At 35.5% G+C, this 22200-nt stretch overlaps 1 protein-coding gene across 10 annotated transcripts in view; it reads left to right on the forward strand.

The window, feature by feature from the left end:
- Window positions 1–22200, forward strand: part of FUT8 (fucosyltransferase 8) — a 308814-nt gene that overhangs the window by 174685 nt on the left and 111929 nt on the right. The gene's annotated exons all lie outside the window — the stretch shown is intronic.

Genomic DNA, 22200 nt, shown 5'->3' on the forward strand with positions numbered 1-22200 from the left:
TTTGGTGTTTGAGAGCTCTGCCTACTTGATTTGGTCCTTATAGATTCAATTTTTTTCTTTATAACTTCACAAAAATAAGAATCACTTGTTGACCGTGAGTTCATGGGCAGAAAATTTACTATTTTAATAACCACTTAAAACATGAAAACATTAGTTTGTGTGTATGCATGCCAAAGAATAGATACTAGTGGGAAGATCCTTTGAGAGGTCCCTTTCTCTTTCTCTCTCCCCTCTTTAGCAAACAATGGGGAATAATAATAATGCAAAAGGTTTTATTGCCTAGATGGCAGCATGATGGAACCCAGTGTGTCATTCATTCCCTTCCTAAAAGTGGACCAATGTCTGGAATACATTTAAGTATATGGGACAACTGCAGTTCTCTTATGAAGTAGGAGCACAGTAAAAACCTATGATTCTTCATTCCAGACAGAAGGTTTTAAGACACTACCACATAATCTTTGGCTTCAGTACCTCAGTAAAATCCTCCTTAAAACACTGCTTTAACAGTCTCCTGGTATTTGTTGGAAACAGGTTTCATATTCCAGGCTAGAATTACATGCCTGAGGGCAAATGATAGTAATGTTCTTTCACCTTCTTCTGCCACTCCATCTGTCTTGATGAAAATCTCCATGGGGAGAAGAGGTGGTGTTAGTGCTGTATTTTGGAGAATTTTACACATTTGTCATTTCATTGTAAGGGAATAACAAACAAAAGCATTTCAGTATTTACTTGGGAAAATGTTATATCCTGCAGTTTGGGTTATTTTATCTATATTTTATTAACACACACACGCACGCGCGCGCACACACACACACACACACACACACACACGACAAAGTGCTGTGAAATAATGGAAGAAAATAGAAAGTACTTTGTTAATACTTTGGAAACAAAGACTGGGCTTTGTCCCTCTTATGGTCCCTCATAAGAATTATTATGTGAATACATTTGTTACTTAAATATTCAATTAGTAATTTTAAAATTTCCCATTTCAATATATAGAAACTCAAATTTACCTTTGAACTTGTTATTATTAGTCTATGTGGCTTTCTCTTGGCCTGTCATTTGTTAGTATTTTCTATGAAAACAAAACAAACAAATAACAAAGTTGGTATTTAGTTCAGGTTTAGGTTGAAGTATTTAAGATCATGAAAGGGACATAAAATTATGCTTCTGAGAGCTTATAACATATTTTATTTTATACCTTAGCCAGGCAGCAAGATGATATATAAGTAAAATCCAACTCTTTCTTCAAAAGGATTAACCCTCCATTGTTGATAATGTTTACCTCACTGGGGTTTTGTATAGCTTATTTAACATTGGCAAAGCAGCTTGAGACCATTGGATCAAATGCAGTTAAGTTATTAAGGTTCGGTAGTGCTATTACAATTGTGGTTTTGCAAACTAATCATTTTTTCATTGGTGACTTGGGTGGAAGCTGAGGAAAATCTTTTATCTTGGTCTTAATTTCTAGGATAGTGCAATTTGAGACTAGAAAGCTTTGCTTTGTCCCATCTTTAATAGCTCAGCTGAAAATTAGTTGTCTTTCTCTTAATTCTGGTACATTAACCAAGGGGAATGTGCATTGTTAAAGTAGGCTTTTGTGGTGTGTGTGTGTGTGTGTGTGTGTGTGTGTGTGTGAGAGAGAGAGAGAGAGAGACAGAGAGACAGAGAGACAGAGAGACAGAGACAGAGAGACAGAGTTAGAGATGTATAATGTAGTAGCAGCTTTACTGATATGGTTAACGCTGCAGACAAGTCACAAATCGATTATAACAATTCTTTGCATGACTTGGGTGTGACTTAAAGGGTGTAAAATTTATTACAAGATAAAAAAAGTTAACTGGGAATAAACAAAAGGTCATTGCTTGTGGATCTCACCTCCTAGTTCTTCAGGAAGTTTCCAGTTGCTTGTTAATTCAGGGATTAATTATGAAGTCTTTTCTATAGCCTTGTGCATTTGCAGCCGTGTGTGCAACTGGTTTTTTGTCAGCTGCATTTTTAAAACAGGCACTGAATGCCTTTGGGTATATATGAGGATTTTTTACTTTGGTTTTGTGTCATAATTATTTCTCTGCTGGAAAATAGTTCACAAAAAATGATTGTGAGTTTGACTTGAAACACAAGTATACATTTGTAATTCATGGACAAAAGCTTGAGCAGATTTGGTGAGGGAGAGAGAGTGACCTATGACCTATTTTTTCCCTTTATTCAAACATTGGCTTTTTATAGGGCATGTAATTGTGTTCTCTTAGAGAATGAAAATACACACGTGGTGAGGCCTTCCTTAATTATAAAAGGTATAAAAGGTTGTTCGAACCTCAACCGTAGGTAGAAAGCAAGAGGACTTTATCAGGAGATGGGCTCCCATTTAAGAAATGTCATTCTTTCATGCAAATAGCCTAGTTCTATCTAATAATGATACTAATGGACATTTCAGTTTGTCATAGGACAGTTCATCCTCCAGTATATAACCTCAAAAATTTTCAGGCATACTCAGTCACCTTTTCCCCTAAAATAATCCTTATGGATCTGCTCTCAGTTGATTTATTGCAACTTTATTTGAACCTGAGTGGGTTGTCAGCCCTGGGAACAATGCATTTCATGTATTTCTATCTTTTGTGGGAAATATCCCTCTCTGTTACTTGTTGGGAAACTGTTTCTATTAAAGCATCATTTAATAGGCATTTCTTGAGCAGTTACACTGTGCCAGTACTAGGGCTGGGTCATGCCGTGTTTATGGAATTGAATAAGACAAAGTAGCTACTCTCCAAGCAGGGAATTATTTTTTGTGGCTATATTGGGTGTGTTTTTGCCTTCCTTCCTTCCCTTTTTTCCCCCTTCCTTCTTCCCTCCCTTCCTTTTATTTTCAAGCAACAGATAAAATTTGCAGTTATATTATTTTTAACCTGACGCTATAGTGTGTCTTCACTGAGTCTTCCAGAAATTCCTTAGTGATGATAAGATGATTATTGTTTATAAAGTGTTTTTTGTTTTTCAAATGCAAGGCACTCATGTTCCACACATTATATTTCTTTTTATTTAACTGGAGAGGCAGAATTGTTTGATTTCTCAATCAAAAAAAGCATAAAATTTCCATTGAATAGTTTTAGGATACCTTTTTTGCTCTTATAAGTAACTATTCACTGTCACAGCTAGTGGCTGGATGCAATCTACCAACATCTTTTCCTTCCTCCTTGTGGGTAGGTTGCCCTTTTGCTCATTTTCATGTCTTATTGGCAGTTACCAAGTAGGTTCCAGTGCTGAGTCTTGATGTCCACCTTACTATTCAGAAGATTGTTTGGCTCACTTCATGGCTCTCAGCTGACTACCAAATAGGTTAGGCATTATGAACTACCAGTGTATGGTATAATTAAGAAGTATGATATTAACCTGTTCCTTTTTTTTAAAAAATGTTGATTTCTTTTTGAGAGAGAGAGAGAGAGAGAGAGAGAGAGAGAGACTGACTGAGTGCGAGTGGGGAAAGGGGAGAGAGAGAGACACACACAGAATCCCAAGCAGGCTCCAGGCTCCTAGCTGTCAGCACAAAGCCTGACACAGGGCTCGAATTCATGAACCGTGAGATCATAACCTGAGCTGAAGTCGGATGCTTAACCGACTGAGCCACCCAGGCACCCCCTCCCCTCTGCTTTTTTTTTTTTTTTTTTTTTATAACATTCTTTCGTGTTAGATTCAGAATCAATTTAAAATCTGGTGATCATCAGAATTACCAGAGGTTTATTATTATTTTTTTCTGTGCTGTTTTAAAGGATTAATATTGTTTGTGAAGGGAAAAAACCTGATTGCCCTCTCCTTTCCTATTCATTGTTTTTCTATAAGATTCCATCAACTGTTATTTAAAGGCAGTATCTTTGATTGATAAATTGATTAGAGAGGGAATCACCTGGAATCTCAGCTCTTTTATTTCTTGAAAATTATTTCTCTCCACTTCTATTATTTTTGATCATTTTATCTGGATTCATTAGAAAGTAGAGGAGCAGAAAGAGGCTCTTTCTCCTGATTCTTCCTGTGTAGTACACCATCAAACTCCTCAACATCTCGAGCCATAAACTGCTCCCTTAGTTCTCTCACTGCCATAGTGATGGATGTTTCCCTTCCTGCCTTTTATTCTGTATAATACAGCTGATGTGACTGCTTTTGACAATATTGTCTTTCCACAACTTGTTTAAAACCCTTCAATGGCCCTCCATTGCATGTAGTAATAGACACTAACCTTCTTTGCATGGCATAAGAGGTCTTTGTGATCTGGTTCTTACCTACTTTTTGCTTTCATTTTCCACTGCTTCCACTGTAAAATAAGTAGTACTCAACTGCTCTGCCATTCCATTTTACACCATCAGTCCTTTGCACATGTTGTTCTTTCTGCCCAGAATGTTTTCCACTCCCTTTGGCCTAGTTCTGATTTGTGCGTTTAAAATACAGCTCATGCATTGTCCTTTCTGTAAAGCCATCCTTGCCTGTCCTCCATCTTATCTAGCACTCCAGTGATAATCACTTTCTGCTACCTAGACACAAATTTGCTATGAGAGACAGGGCATGAGCAGGTGAGGGGCAGTGAGAGAAGGAAGCACAGAATCTGAAGCTGACTCCAGGCTCTGAGCTGTCAGCACAGAGCCCCATGTGGAGCTTGAACTCATGAACTGTGAGATCATGACCTGAGCCCAAGTGGATGCTTAACCAATTGAGCCACCCAGGTGCCCCTAAAATGCACATTAATAATGAATTTTACAGTGCCAATTTGACTTTTAAGAAATCTTGGCTCAGTCCGTTAAGCATCTCTTAATTTTGGCTCAGGTCATGATCTCATGGTTGGTGAGATTGAGCCCCACCTCTGGCTCTGTGCTGATAGCGTGGAGCCTGCTTGGGATTTTCTCTCTCCCTCTCCCTCTCTCTCTGCTCCTCTCCCGTTTGTGCATATGCATGTTCTCTCTCTCTCTCTCTCTCTAAATAAATAAATAAATAAAACTTAAAAAAAAAACTCTATTAAAGGTAATTAGAAAATAATTAAAGTGAAGAATGCCTTTAAATGTGAATTCTTAAAATTAGAATATTTAATCTTTGTTAATGGCATTTATCTATCATGTTATATTTACTTTGACATATATTCTTTATCAAAGAACTTGGTAAGAGTCATCTGTTTATCTTCCACAGCATTTTCTTCTATCATTTCTAGTCTAAAACATTACTGGTATGGCTGATAATTATTCTGTTTCTTAAAGTATGAGCATAAATCATATTATCTGGGCTAGAAAGTACAAAATTATCTAATAACAATGGTAATGAAGTTTATAAATGACCTGACAAACTGGTGATCTGCAATCTAAAACCTTTTCAATTGAACTGAAATTAATTTTTGGCCTCTCTAGATTCTGTTGATTTTTTTTTTTTTTTTTTTTTGCCCTTTAGGATTGATTATTATTTTTTTAACTGGGTTAAATAAATGTACATGGAGATGATCACATGCACACATATATGCAAAATGGAGAGTTATAATTGTGATGTGTTATGATTTTAATTATAGAGCTACTATAATAAAAATGACTTTTTTTACTTGGATGTGAGTATGCATAGTTTGAAGATTAAATATACTTATTAATCATTGCTTTGACAGCAGCAGTGTTCAGATAAATTTCTCGGTATTGTCATATAATTTATATGGTATTCTTTCCAAAGCTATTAATTCATTTATAGCAGTTAAGACTATTGTTTTGAAGAAGGATTGTCTTCCTTTCTTATATGATAAGCTATTGTAATGTTACTGAAGTTTTTAAAAGCCATCCTTCTTTCATGTTCCTTCAAATTTTCCTAGTAGACTATGGTGTGGGTGTGCAGAATAGCTAGAGAAGTTACTAAATTGCTCTTTTGATAGTTTTCAGCTAACATCTCCAAGATGCCATAATAAGAAACCACATGAGAAACTACATAATTCTTTCATGACCCAAGAGATTCTTTTATAAAGAAAAATCATAGCTTAATACATGTGATTATTTTCTCTCAAAGGACTTATTATATTCTAGTATATGGAGCATGGTTCTGTGTAAACACTTACTTTGATATGCAGAATTTTATTAAATTTTTTGTAGACCAGTCATCCTAGTTAGCTCAGCAGCTAACTAGAAGGTGTAATTATATTCTTTATAATCTTTATAAAATTTGGGGGATGTACGATAAAGATATTCCACAGTGGTCTGTGCCATTCCACAATAGAACTTAGTACAAATGTTAATAGGTAACATTTATTGGGCTCCTACTGTTTTGGAGCATTCAGTCTTCAAAACGAATCTTTGCAGTACTATTGTTTTTGTTTGTTTCTTCTCTGTCTTAAAGCTTTCACTTTGAGACATTATGGAAAAATCTTACAGGTACACATGGAAAAGTAAGACATGATCACAGTTTGTGTTACTAGTAGGACCGGATCAAGGTCCATCTGACTCTAAAACCATTATAATGCACTTAACTAGCAGGTAAAAAGGCACTGATTTGGATGATCTTTACAGTGATGGTAATGATGAATTCATCCATGCTTATTAGAATGATGTATATCCCAGAGTAGTTTGGCTTGGGATAAAGGGCATGATAATGTAGAAGTTTTTGTGGAGGCTTGGAAACTCTTTATACCTATCTTAAAAGCTGAGGATATTTGGCTCTAGTCAGTGACCAATATGGGGAACTAAATCAGGGTAATTAAATCAGGGTAACATTGAGTCAGATATTGACAGTTCATGTCGTCTCTTATTAAATTTGCTAATAGTTCTATTTTATTCTATTACCTAACAGAAAGAAAGAATAATAAAATCCTGGATTCCAGTTCTGGCTGAACAGCTGATTAGCTTTGGAACCTTGAACAAAGTTGCTTAACTTCTCTGAACCTCCATTTCCTTATCTGTAGGAATACCTCCTTTTTCATGATTATTGTGAGTTGTAAATGAAATAATTATCTTAAATGCTGAGCACAATGCCTTGATGATAATAGGAGTACTAATATGATAATAGCTGTTATAACTATATTGTCATTTTCTTTTCTTCTTTTTTTTTTTAGAGAGAGAGAGTGAGGGTGCACGAGCATGTGCACAAGGGAGGGGCAGAGGGAGAGGGAGAGAGCGAATCTTAAGCAGGCTCCTCGCCCAGCCCCAAGCCCAATGTGGGGCTAGATCTCAAGACCCTGAGATCGTGACCTGAGCTGAAATCAAAGGTTGGATGCTTAACTGATTTAGCCACCCAGGTGCCCCTGTATTATAATTTTAATTATTCATGTTAGAAGAAACAAGAGTAGGGAATAAATTTTTTTTAATTTGTTTTTTAAACTTGAGCCCTTTGGAAATAAGCATCTTGGTGATAAGCATTCAGACAGATTAATACGCCCGACCCTTACATTAGAAACATTATAGTCATAGCAATCTGCAAATTTGTTTAATTTCAGAGAATTCTATGATGAATCTAAATGTACATATTCCTACCTTTAGATGTGTGTGTGTGTGTGTGTGTGTGTGTGTGTGTGTTTGTATATACACATGTATATATGTATATATATGTGTACATACACACATACATATATTTTTCTTTGGGGAGAAAAAAAAGTATATGCATCTATTGAATCTAGACTAATTTAGCTTTTAGTGTTTTTGTTTGGTAGTCTTATACTCATTTCTTCATTTATTGTCATCATTGAATTGTGGAGGAAAATGTTATGTTTCCATAATAGTACACTTACTTATTTCAAAGACTAAACTATTGTCTGAAGATATATTCTATTTCAAAAATTAAGTAAAAATTTACAAATATTTTAATGGTTTTTAAAACAATTTTTACAAGCCTCTTAACATAAAACTCAATTTTTGCTTGTTGTTTTTCACCTTATAAATAAGAAATAAGCAAAAACACAAAAATCATCAGCACTAGTAAACAGAAAACATGTTTTCAGAAAATGTTGGCTACTCTCGTATCAGGCATATAATTAAGATAATCATTTTTATAAAAAGAAATTGGAGGAAGAGAAAAAAAGAAAACCTAAACTCACTGAGAATTACTCGTAGTTTCTTCCTTTCCATGCATGCTTTTAACAACATTTCTTAAACATTAAAGGTGTACCTGAAAGGAGACAAGAAGTACCCTTTTAGAAATTTGTTTTCCAAAAAATAATTTTATTTACTTTAATATATTCTTAGTTAGGTATGAGTCTTTTGTGAAATGTTCTACACTCTTACTCATGCTAGAGAATGGCTGGTACAGGGTTGTGACCAAGCTCCAAGTTTGGGCCTATGTCATATAAAGGCCTTACCACCTTGCAGGAAGTCTATGCTTAGAAGAATTTGAGGATATGTTTCTGGGCCAGACATCCAGAGATACTCTCTGGTTTGTAAGGTTTCCAAGTCTCTTTCCAAGTCTCTTGTCCTAAGGGTTCTGCTTCACTTAGGAAACTAGTAATTGTTACAGTGTTATCATTTTATTCTACCTTCAAACCTTGCATCTAAAAGATCTGTAGTAGCATGAATTGGCAGATAACCGAAGTCTTTCCATTTCTTAAGCCATTCACTGCTTTCTTAATTTGCAAGAAGAGATTTCCAATAATAATTTATCAAGTCTACTTAGTATATAAGCTTTGACAAAAATTCAGTAGTCTGTAAATTCTTTGCCCAGAAGATATTCTCATGAAAGATTCTTGCCCTTTGAGTATATGAAAGAAATCAGCTGTTACTATTAAGAAATGTTGGAGTATTGGAATTTCTCCAAAAAACAATAGATGTTAACAGTAGAGTAACTTGATAATTCAAGGCCAGTATTGGACACTCACTTTAAACAAGAAAACCTGGAATGAAATGTCTAAATTTTGACAACAACCTGTATTTTGGGCATTCTCTTCCTTTAAAAGTGTTCATTCTTAATGAAAAGCATGAATTTGTAAAAAACAAAACAAAACTGAAAACAAATGCAGCAGTTAGATTTTTAAAGAAGTAATTGGATTTTCTGTTTGCTCATATTTCAATTTTACAAATGCTTTGTTTTCACTTCTCACTGATCTTTAGCTGGCTATATAACAGCTTTGTTGTTTTCCCCTTCCTTTACCACTTTCTTCTTTCTCCCCTTGGCTCTGATAAATGGTTATTTGCTTGTTTGTTAGTTGATTATTCAGAAAATATTTATGAAGCAATTATTATGTGTCAGAGAATGTGTCGGGTGCTAGATATAAAGTAGTGCCCTCACGGGTTTGAATGTAGCAGAGAGGAGAAACAAACAAGCTCTTACCTTATATAAGTGGTTATAGAAACAAACTCACCATCAGTAGAGGATGGGTTAAATAGATTGTGAGGTTTCCATAAAATGAATGTTTTGTAGGTGTGTGTGTGTGTAAGATTTTTAGAAAAATGCATAAGACACTGCCAACAGTGGTTGTTTCTATTGAGGGCCCATGGGGATTGGACTTGTTATTCATTATACATTATCTTGCACCTTAAAACAAAGAAACAGGGGCGCCTGGGTGGCTCAGTCGGTTGAGCGGCCGACTTCGGCTCAGGTCACAATCTTGCGGTCCGTGAGTTCGAGCCCCGCGTCGGGCTCTGTGCTGACAGCTCGAGCCTGGAGCCTGTTTCAGACTCTGTGTCTCCCTCTCTCTGACCCTCCCCCATTCATGCTCTGTCTCTCTCTGTCTCAAAAATAAATAAACGTTAAAAAAAAATTAAAAAAAAAAAACAACAAACCTCTATTCATGTACTATATTTTCAAAGTTTAAGTAAATAAAATTTAAAGAAAGCAGTACAATGAACAAGCAAATAAATAAATAATATACTTTTGTCAAAAAAATATCTAGAGGTAACACCTTGATTTATTAAAACAAGCACTTATTACCATAATTTGTAAGTTGGCCAAAATGCCCTTTTTTTGTTTGTTTGTTTTGTTAATAAGGGATGCTGTTGTCACATTTGAAATGAGCAGGGGAAACTATCAGTCTAGATTGTTCTGTTTTGGGCTATTGGATGATAAAAGAATGGTCTGATTTACACTTTCTATTTCACTTGTCAAAATAAACATGGTCACAGATTTCCTTGGAGAATTGAGCCTGAGACCTCTATTTAATGTTGATATTATAGTATCATAGAGCTGAATTTGGATACAGATTACCCCATGTGATTATTCTGTTAAAACTGATATGGTTGCTTGACCCTTCTATTCCTTCTTGGCTTCCATTTCAAATTTCTGCACATTAGGTAAACTGGATAGGTATAATGACAAGAAGTTCATTTGAATAACATGGTATTTTCTCTTTGTAAATAGAGGGCCTGGATCTTTTGTGACAGAACCTTGGCAAAGCTTGACATTTGAATAAATTTAATTATTTTTTTATTCTTTTGCTGGGAATATTTTAGTCCCATGAAATTCTAACTGAAAAAAATATTGAGCATCTATGAGTTACTAAGTATAACTCCAACTTTGAACCAGTTTAGTTTATATTTGTAAGTGGTACAAATTTATGTAAGTCATAATGGTATATTGATAGGATGCCACTATCATAGATTCTCTTTATAGGTTATTTTGTTTCTTTTCTTGTTTTTAATTCTTTTTTTAATGTTTATTTATTTTGAGAGGGAGGGGGAAAGAGAGAGAGAGAGAGAAGGAAAATGAGCAGGGGAGGGGGAGAGAAAAAGAGAAAAAGAACCCCAAGCAGGCTGCTTCTGATCAGTGCAGATCCCCACATGGGGCTTGATCCCATGAACCATCACGACCTGAGCCAAAATCAAGAGTCAGATGCTTACCTGACTGAGCCACCCAGGTGCCCCTTAATTCTTTTTATCTTAACAGCTCTAGTCCTATATAGCAATGACTAAAGTTACTAAGTTCACTAATCAACAACTATGTTGGTTACTCTCTTTTAGATAAAGGACATTCCACTTGATATTTTTATAGCAGTATTATAATATGTGGTATTACATGATGTCAGAAGTTGGGAGTTAAATAGCAGTAATGATGAGCATCTACCCAATTTTTATCTAGTTTTTTCATTAAGGGATGTCTCTGCAGTTAATTAAAGAATATTTCTAATACACACATGAAACTCAGAAAATAAAATAATCTCATGTCCCTGTCACTCATATTGAATAAGTTTTGATATTTTGCTTCAGATTGTTAGAAAAAACACAGATATTACTCCTTTCCTCAATCCCATTTTTATTCCTCCCTTCCCAGAGGTAACCACTGTTCTGAGTGTCATACGTATTTTCTGTCCATACTTTTATTTTTATATTATGTAAGTATGTATGCATGAAAGCATGTTGTTTATGTGTTTTAAAGATTTATTTGAATGTTTCTTGCTACATACATATTTATTATTCTGTGACTTTTTTCATTCAGCATTTGTGATACTTGTGCAAGATTTTGCTTAAGTAATACTTGGAGATACACCTGTTACTCTATTGATGAATAGCAACTGTCTCCTTGTGCGTATCTCCTTGTGTTCATGTGTGCTAAAGTTTTCTGTAGGGTCATTATCTGGAAGGACATATGCTGAGTCTTAATATATGTACACCTTTGACTTTGGAGTAATTTCACAGTGTTTTATAAATGAATTCTTCTAATTTTACCTCTTTACCCTTATTATATGTTATGGGCTAAATTGTGTCTCTGCTGCCCCTCAGATTTATATGTTGAAGTCTTAACCCCTAGTAGCTCAGAATGTGATTATATTTGGAGTAGGGCTTTTTAAGAGGTTATTAGCTAAAACAAGGCCATTAAACAATGGCCCTGAAACAATTTAACTGGTATCCTTACAAGAAGAGGATATTTGGATACACAAAACAAACGTCAGGGAGTCACTCACACAGAAGAAAGACCGTGTGAGCACACATTAGGAGGTGGATATCTACAGGTCAAAGACAGAGGCCTCAGAAGAAACCAAACCTTGATTTTGGACTTCTAGCCTTCATAACTGTGGGGAAATTGTTTAAGCCACTAGTTTATGGTATTTTGTTATGGCATCCCTAGCAAACTAATATGGTAGTTCCAAACACTGCTCTATATCCTCACAAACATTCAGTATCACGCTTTTTGTGTGATATAACAGAGACATGGTATCTCTGTTTTAATTTGAATATCCTGTTTAGTAAAACTTTAAAGTTGACGACTTCTCAAGAGTATTAATCAGTGAAGTCCTTATCTATTATCGTATACTTTGCACATTTTTCTCTGAGATTGTCTTTTTTTTTTTTTTTTTTTGGTAGATTTGAAGTTCTGTATATAATCTAGAAAATAATTAGGTGTTTTGCATTCTTTCCGTCTGTGACTTGTGCATAAACTGTATATTGCATAGAAATTCTTATTCAGGGCACTCAGATTTATCAGTATTTCTTTTTATGGTTTGTGCTTTTAAAATCTTTTTTTTCAAATTTGTCTCTTTCCCAAGATCTTGAAGAATGTAAAATTTTAAAGTTTGAATTGTCAGATTATTTAATTTTCATATTTTCTAAGTAGGAAGCCAGAAGTCTTAGTGATCATTTATTGAATAATTTATCTTTTCCCTAGTAATTTAGAAGATCCCTCTGTCATACATGCTGGGATCTATTTCTAAGTGCTTTATTCTATTCCATTAGTCTATTTATCTGACCTTATGCCATACCACATTGTTTAAATTATTATTTTGCAAAATTACATAATCTATTTGGGGATTTTGGTTTTTCATATGAATTTTAGGATCACCTTGTCAAAGTCAATTACATTTTTTTGGTAATTTTTATTAGTATTGCATCTTAATATATAGATCGATTTGGGGAACAGTTACTTCTTCAGAAAAATGTATTTTCCCCCCATACAAATCATATTGCTTTTTTGTTAGATTTATTCCCTAGTACTTTATTATTTTTTTATTGCTATTTTAAAAGTGATATTTATTTAAAGATACATTTTGTAATTTGTGCTTATTGTTGTTTAGGAACATTAAACTAATTTTTATATCTTAATATTGCATCTAGAAATTCCCCTAAACTCTCTTAGTGTAATTAATTTGTAGATTATCTTGGATTTTCTACATTAAGGATCATATCATCTGTGAATAACACAGTGGTTTCTTCCTTTTCTATGACTGACTTACATCCTTCTTACTACCTTGGCTGATATTTTCAGCACAGTGGTGAATAGAACTAGTTATGACCGACATTTCTTCTGTTGTTCTGAACTTTAAAAGGAATACTTCTGATTATTTGATCCATGGAATGAGTATTTTATAGATTTTTGATATTAGCCCCTTATCAGCTATATGGTTTGTACATATTTTCTCCCATTCAGTAGATTGCCTTTTCATTCTGTTGATCATTTTGGCTGCTGTGTAGAAGCTTTTTAATTTGATGTAGTCCTAATTGTTGATTTTTGCTTTTGGTGTCATATCCAAAAAATCATTGCCTAGATCAATGTCATTTTTTCCCTATGTTTTCCTCTAGACTTTTGTGGTTTCAGGCCTTTCATTTAAGTTTTTAATACATTTTTAGTTACTTTTTATAAGTGGTGGTTAAGGGAGGGGTCCAATTCCATTCTTTTGTGTATGGTTGTCCAGTTTTCTCAGCATCATTTCTTGAAGAGAACTAGCCTTTTCCCATTGAGTTTCCTGGCTCCCTTGTCAAATATTAGTTGATGCATATGCAAGGGCTTATTTCTGAGCCCCTGATTCTCTTCCATTGGTCTGTATATCTGTTTTTATGCCATACCGTGCTGCTTTAATTTCTACAGGTTTGTAATATAGTTTGAAATGAGGAAAGGCGATGCCTTCAGGTTTGTTCATTCTTAGTATTTTTTATCTTTAGTGTCATTTGTGTTTCCATAAAAATTTTAGGATTTTTTTTTTTTTCTGTGAAAAATGTCATGGGAATTTGACAAGGATTGTGTTGTGGGTAGTATGGGCATTTACAATGTTAATTTTTATGATTTAAGAACACGAGAAATTTTCTATTTGTTTGTGTCCTCTTCCATTTCTTTTATCAGAGTTTTTGGTGTACAAATCTTTCAACTCCCTTTTATTCCTAAGTATTTTATATTTTCTGATGCTATTGTAAGTGGATTTAAAAAAAATTTTTTTTCTGATGTATCATTATTAGTGTATAGAAATGCAGCTGGTTTTTGTATGTTACTTTTGTATCCTGCTACTTTACTGAATTTATTGATTAGTTCTAACAGTTTTTTTATGGGGTCTTTAGGATTTTTTTATATACAAAGTTAAATCATTTGCAAGCAAAGACACTTTTTCCTAAAAACTTTCAACCTTTTACCTGTAGGCTTGTCATATGTGGCCTCTATTATGTAGAGGTACATTTCTCCTACACCCACTTTGTTAAGACATCTTACCATGAAAGAATGTTGAATTATATCAAATGCTTTTTCAGAATCTATTGAGATAATCATATGATTTTTATATTTTATTCGGTTAATGTGATGTATCACATTTACTCATTGCATATATTGAACCATCCTTGCATCCCAGGGATGAATCCCACTTGATCATGGTATATGATCCTTTTAAAGTGCTGTTTAATTTGGTTTGCTAGTATTTGCTAAAAATTTTTTTGAGAATTTTTTTCATCTATATTCATCAGGGATATTGGCTGGTCGTTTTCTTTCCTTGTAGTGTCCTTATCTGGCTCCAGTAGCAGGGTAATGCTGGCCTTGTAAAATGAGTTTGGAAGTGTTCCCTTTCTTCAGCTTTCTGGGACAGTTTGAAAAGGATTGGCATTAATTTTTTTTAAATGTTTTGTAGAATTTGTCCTTGAAGCCATCTGGTCCTGGAATTTTCTTTGTTAGGAGGTTTTTGGTTGATTGCTCAATCTTCTTATTCATTATTAGTCTATTAAATTTTTTATTTTTTCTTGATCCATGTCATGACAGGATGTATGTTTTTAGGAATGTATTCATTTCTCCTAGGTTGTCCAGTTTGTTCGCATATAATTATTCATAATAATCTCTTACGATTCTTTGAATTTCTGTGGTATCAGTTGTAACTTCTTCTCTTTCATCTCTTAAGATTTTAAATGTACACTGTTTCTTCAGTCATGCTATATTTTGATGGGTGCACAGTGCTTTCACTTGGCATCCATTATAAGTTGGTTTTGAAACAATCGAGTATTACACCAGCTGGGATGATTACTGATCTCTTCATTCCTTTGGGATGATTCTGCCAACAGGGGATAGGTTTCATTCTATTCTGATTTGTGTTGCCGCAACACAGAAGGTGACCCCACTAGCTAATAGAGCATTAACATATTTGTCATGGAAATCAGGTGGTCCTTTCTACCTTGCCATTATTGGCTGAATGCTTTGAACTGGGAGACCACTTAGAGCATATTTTGGCCATGGGAAACATTGTGAAGCTGAAGACAGAAAAATGGCAACTGCAGCTGTTGGTCCGCTACAATGTCTTACCAAGTCCCCTTGTAAAGAGCCCTGAAAAACCTCTATTTTTTTTTTATTCTTTTTTTTCTTGGTAAATCTAGGTAAAGAGTTGTCAATTTTCTTTATCTTTTAAAAAAACCAACTTTTAGTTTCATTGAGTTATCTTACTGTTTTCCTCTTCTCTATTGCATTTATTTCTGTTCAGATCTTTCTTATTTCCTTCCTTCTGCTTGCTTGGGGTTAGTTTGTTCTTTTCCTGTTTCCTTAAAATATAAATTTAGTTTGTTTATTCGAATCTGTCTTTTCTTAATGTAAGTATTTATCCCTACCATCTTCCATCTTAGATCTGCTTTTCTGTATCCCTTATGTTTTGGTATGTTGTTTTTCCATTTTCATTTGATATTTTTTAATTTCCTTTTTAATTTTTTTCTTTGGCCCATTTTTTGTTCAGGAGTGTGTTTTTTTTATTTTCACATATTTGTGAATTTTTCAGTTTTTCTCCTGTTAGCTGGTTCTAGTTTCATACTGTTTGGTCAGGAAAGATACTTGGTATGATTTCAATCTACTAAATTTACTAAGACATTTTTTGTGACCTAAAATATGATCTGTCTGGAGAATGTTCCCGATGCGCTTAAATATGTATTCTGCTGCTATTGTTTGGAATATTCTGTATATGTTTGTGAGGCACATTTTGTCAAAAGTATAGTTCAAGTCCAGTATTTCCTTATTGATTTTATGTTCAGATGATCAATCTATTGTTGCAGGTGGGAGCCCTACAATACTGGGACCTACTATCTATTGCTGTCTATTTCTCCCCTCAGGTCTGGTAATATTCGCTTAATATATTTAGTTGCTCTAATGTTAGGTGCATATAAATTTACAATTGTTATAGGCTCTTGAAGGATTGACTCCTTTACCATTTTATAATGAACTTCTTTGTCTTTTGTTATAGTTTTTGACTTAAAAGTCTATTTTGTCTGGTATAAGTATAGCTATCCCTGCTGTCTCTTGGTTACCATTTTCATGGAATATCTTTTTTCATCCTTTCACTGTAAGCCTATGTGTGCCTTTAAATCTGATGTTAAGTATTGTAAGCAGCATATAATTAGATCTTGTGGTTTTTTTTGTTTTTGCTTTTTGTTTGTTTGTTTTAGCCATTCAGCCACTCTATTCCTTTTGATTGGAGAATTTAATCTATTTACATTTAAAGCACTTACTGGTAGGTAAACACTTACCATTTCTGGCTATTTTGTAGGGTTTTTTTTTCCTCTTTCTTCCTCTCTTGCTGTCTTACTTTGTGATCAGTGATTTTACTTGGTGGTATTCTTTGATTCTCTTCTCTTCTCTTTTGTATATCTACTTGTTGCCTTTTGTTTTGTGTTATATGAGACATCTTACAGGTAAAACAGTCTATTTTAAGCTGATTACAACTTAAGTTTGATCATACCAAAAAAAAAAACAAACCAAAACAACTCTACTCTTTTACTCCTTCCCCACATTTTCTGTTTTTGATGTAACAATTATACATTTTTATATTGTGTTAAGGGTTAACAAAAAATTGTATTTAAAATCTTTTAACTTTTATGCCAGAATGAAATTATTAAAACACTACCATATTACAGTACTGTAGTATTCTGGGTTTGGTTATAGACTTTCCTTTACCACTGTGTTTTATATTTTTATATATTTTTATGTTACTAATCAGCATCTTTTCAGCTTGAAGAACTTTTAGCATTTCTTATAAACCAGGTCTGGTGGTGATGAACTCCCTCAGTTTTTGTTGCTCTTGAAAATTCTTTGTCTCTACATCATTTTTGAAGGACAGCTTTGCTACATAAAGTGTTCTTAATTGGTATTATTTTTCTTACAGTACTTTGAATATATTATCCCACTCTCTCCTGACCTGTAAGGTTCTGCTGAGAAAGCCACTGATAGCCTTGTGGAGGTTCCCTTATATGTGAGGATTTTTTCTTTTCTCTTGCTGCTTTAAAAATTTTCTGTCTTTGATTTTAGATAGTTTTATCATAATGTGTCTTAGAGAAGATTTTTTTGGGTTGAAACTATTTGGGGTCTTTCAAGCTGTATGAAGTTGGATGTCCAGATATCTCACCAGATTTGGGAAGTTATTTCTTTTTGTCACTTTCTCTTTTCCTTACTGGAGGACTCCAGTAATTATAAATTATTTATTTTATGGAATCTCATAATTCATGTAGTCTTTCTTCACTTTTTAAAAATTTTCTGTCTTGCTCCTTTGATTGGATAATTTCAAATGACCTGCTTCAGATTCACTCATTCTTTCTTCTGCTTGGTCAGAAGCTCTCTATTGAATTCTTCAGTTAAATTATTGAATTTTCAAGCTCTAGAATTGCTTTTTTTTTTTTTTATGGTTTCTGTTTCTTTGTTGAACCTCCCATTTTGTTTATGTATTGTTTTCCTAATTTTATTTAGTTGTCTGTGTTATCTTGTAGTTACTGTATTCCTTTAAGAGGATTATTCTGAATTCTTTTTTACACAGTTAATAGATCTTTATTTCTTTAAGGTTAGTTATTAGAACTTTATTAGTTTCCTTTGGTGGTATCATGTTTACCTGATTCGTCCTGATTCTCATATTCTTATTTTGGTATTTGCTCATTTGAGCAATGAGCCTTTATAGGCTTGCTTTAGCAAGGAAAGTCCTTCACCATTTGGCTCAGCTAGAGGTTCTGGACAGGCAGCTGGTAGCAGCTTTGGGCAAGCAGTGCTTTCTCTCAGGGTCTCTAGTTGGATGGGGCCAATGTCTATGTTCTGAGGTTGGTCAGGGGACCTGCCATTGTTCTGCAAGTCAGGTGGGTCTGATGGCTGGGCTCTGCATTCAAGCATAACTGCTGGCTTGTATCTGTGTTCACATAGAACTACTTCCTGAGCTTTGCGATCACATATGGTTAGGCAGGTTGCATGCTATGTTTCCTGGTTGGATGGTGCTGCTGGTTGAACTCTGTGATTGGGTAAGGCCACATGCTGACCTCTGCAATTGCCTCTGGTCAGTTGAGGTCCCCAGGCTGTGCCCTCTGGCCTGATGGTGCCACTGGCTGGACTCTACATTCAATTAAGGCCATACACAGTTTTGCAATCAGATTGGAACTCACTCAGGCTGTGCTCCTTGATCAGGTGGGGCTGTAGGCTGTACCCCCAAATTGGATGGGGCTACAAGCTAGGCTCCTGTGATTGAGCAGGGTACTGGCTATGCTCTGCTATTTGACAGTGTGTCTTGCTGGACTTCCTGGTTGGGTAGGGCTGCCAGCTACCCAACAGTTGGATGGAGCTGAAGGCTATGCTCCATGGTCAGGCAGGGTTGCACTGGGGTCACTGGGCAGGTGGAGCTACAGGCTATGCTTTGTGATTAGGTGAGGTGGCTGGCTGAGCATTCTGTCAGGGTGAGTCTGCAAGCTATACTCAGCAATTGGATGGGGCTGTAGGCTATCTGTGCTGTTGGGTAGGGCTGTCAGGTTGGGCTCCAGAGCTGGCCAGGGTCTCTGGCTGGGCAGCCTCGTGAGATAGGGCTGGAGGCTATGTTCAACAGTTGGGTGGTGCTGCTGGGCTTGGCTCCCTACCTGAATGGAGCTGTAGAATGGGCTCTGTGGCTGCTTCAATCCCTGGTCAGGATCCCTGGTCAGGATTCCTGGTCAGGAATGGCTGGAGGCTATGAAGGCTACACTGAGCAGTTTGGTGGGGCTACTGACTTGCTTTCCTGCCTAGGCAGGCCATAGGATGTGTTGTATGCTGCCCATGGCTGACCATGTCTTTGGTTAGGCTTCCCTGTTGGGTGGCGCTGGAGGCTATGCTCAGCAGTTAAGTGTGCCCACTGACTTGTTTCTCTGCTCTGGTGGGCCGTAGGATGTGCTGCAGAGGCCCAGCGGCTTAGAGCTGCCTTCCTGCTTAAGTGGGGCTGGAGGCTATGCTCAGCATTTGAGCAGGGTTGCTGACTTGCTCCTTGTGTAGGTAGGGCTCCTCACTGAGTTGTCCCTCTAGCCAGGGACCCAAACCATTCAGAACTGCCATTTAAGCTCCCTGGCCAGTTGGGGGCATTGGCTCAGCTCTGCAAATGATCAGAGCCAGGAGTTGGGATCTCTTCTCAGGCTCTACCACCAATAGGAATGCAGTCAGCCGAGATCTGCACATTTGTTGCTGTGAGTCATTCTCCCCTTCTCTGTCTTGTAGCTGATTCCCACAGTACTCTCCATGAGGCAGTACTTAAGTGGGCCTCCCAGGAAGCATCAGGAATGCTAGGGAAGCTTGATGTCCCCTTTGCTCTCCTCCTTTTCTCACTGGAGAAGGTGTAGGTCCAGGGAGAACCCCTTGTGTAGCACTGCACTGACCTGGAGGAGGAGCAGTGCAGTCAAAGTGAAATCGCTCCTCTTATCCTTCTAATGTTTTTCTTGTCCAAGGGGTTGCTTCAGCCTCACCCCCATGTTCTGGAATCTTGACAAATATTTATAGATAGTTGCTAGTTGCCCTTTCCCTGAAGGGGACCAAAGTCGGGAACTACCTATTTTGCTGTCTTTCTGATGTCTTTCTCCTGATTCTAGTCAGTAATTAAACCGGTTTATTAAATCATTGTTTCATATATTTTGTCTGGGTTTTCATTGGTTTTGAGCATTATGGTAAATTTAATCTCTGTTGTTTCATCTTGGCCAGAAGATGTCCTATATATCTTTTGCAAAGTGAGTATGATAATAATAATAAAAAAAAGAACAACATTCAATTCCCAAATATTCAGATAATGTCCTTTCAGATTGACTCTTTTCTTGATACATTTTAGAAAGAATAGTCTTTATTGTGTACCGTTTTTTTACTGGCTTCTCCATTACTTTTCTTTACCTACAGTTTATCCACAGTTGGATTAGATTATTATATATAATAATGTAATGTCACTTATGTATTTAATATAATTATATTATGTATTTACTATATTATATATAATAATGTACTATCACTTATTTATTATGTATGTTTTACTAAAATTAGATTAGATTTAATACTTAATGGAAATCTGCTGAAATCATTTTATGCTGTTTTTTTCTTGCCTGTTTTACCTTGATGTTTTTCCATCAGTATATGAAGAAATGAGATAAAACAGAGAACCTAGACATATCTTTGTATTCTCTGAGATTTTGTGTCATTAAGGGAAACGACATTCTTGTCTTATGACATATTGTTGTCAAGATTAATTCCTTGACTACTTTCAAGAGGTAGTAGTTTTATTCTGTTTTCAAATTATTTCCTTGAAATCAGCCATCTAATTCAGAAAGAGATTAGGAGCCAAATTTTAAAAACTAGATACCAGGAAATGCCTCATTTATGAATGTACACACATTTGAGCTTATAAATTGGGTAATTGTGCACCTAACAGCTCTACTTATTGTATCATTATTCACTTTGTATGTATACAAATGAAGGCTTTATAATTCAAATTTTGTAGCCTGGGATACTCATGATTAGAGAATGGTTATTTTTCATGCTCCCATTCAGTGTTAATGCATACAACTATAGAATACCTTGTTACACTGCTAGAGCTTCTTTACTAAACATGTATACTGAAGTGGTATAGGTAAGTAATAGTTAATTTGGCCTCTGTAGTCTTATTATATAAAAAAATGTAAGAAAAGGTATAAAAAATCTGCGTTAGTGTCTTTGCATCAAAGGACTAAGCTGACATCTGAATTTAAGTTCTGCTAAGTATATTTTAAAAATTAAGTTCCCAGGACACCTGAGTGGCTCAGTCAGTTATGCGTCCGACTTTGGCTCAGGTCATGATGATCTCATGTTTCGTGAGTTTGAGCCCATATTGTGCTCTGTGCTGACAGCTCAGAGCCTGGAACCTGCTTTGGATTCTGTGTCTCCCTCTCTCTCTGCCTTTCCCCTGCTCATTCTCTGTCTGCCTCTCTCAAAAATAAATAAGCGTTAAAAAAAAATTAAGTTCCCTTAAAATGATTGTAATGGTAAGAATACATACCCAGATATTTCGAGATTATAGCTCATCTTTAACATGACTGAGCCCAGATAGTTTATTGCCCTGATAGTTTATTGCCAAACACTGAGTTTTTTTTATAGATTTTGGAAGAAAAATCAGCCATTATTTAATATTCATAATAATTCTGCAAATGTATGTATGTATGTGTTTATATATATGTGTGTATGTGTGTTAGTTTCCTGTTGCCACTATAACAGATACCACTTTGTGGCTTAAAACAATGAAAATTTATTCTGTTAACAGTTTGGGACATCAGATGTCTGAAATGAGTTTAACTGGGCCAAAGCCACAGTGTCAGCAGGACCACATTCCTCTGGGAAACTGTAGGGGAGAATCTGTTTCCTTGCTTTTCTCAGCTTCTAAAGCTGCATTCCTCGTAATTTTGCTCATGACCCCTTCCTCCATCTTTAAAGCTAATAGCCACACAATCTTCTCCTCTCTTGGGATGAAATCTCCCTCTGCCTCTCTCTTATAAGAATACTTGTAATTACAATCAGGGTCCACCTGGATAATCCAAGACTATCTCCCCATCTCAAAATTCTTAACTTAATCACACATTTCAAGGTTTTTGTGCCATGTAAGGGAGCATTTGTAAGCTCCAGGATTAGGATGTAGACACCTTTTGTAGCCAGAATGGAGTACAGAATACTGCCAAAGCCATATAAAAACAAAACATGTTAGAAACAAGTACAGTTTGGAAAGAAGTTGTACAGATATGTTAATAATGTAAACAAGAGACCCCAGACTTGTTCTGCTGTGTTCCAACATTTTATATTGTTAATTGGTATTTTTCATTTCTGATAGAAACA

Source organism: Herpailurus yagouaroundi, unplaced genomic scaffold (assembly GCF_014898765.1).
Source record: "Herpailurus yagouaroundi ecotype Mexico unplaced genomic scaffold, PumYag 141, whole genome shotgun sequence".
Taxonomy (NCBI): domain Eukaryota; kingdom Metazoa; phylum Chordata; class Mammalia; order Carnivora; family Felidae; genus Herpailurus; species Herpailurus yagouaroundi.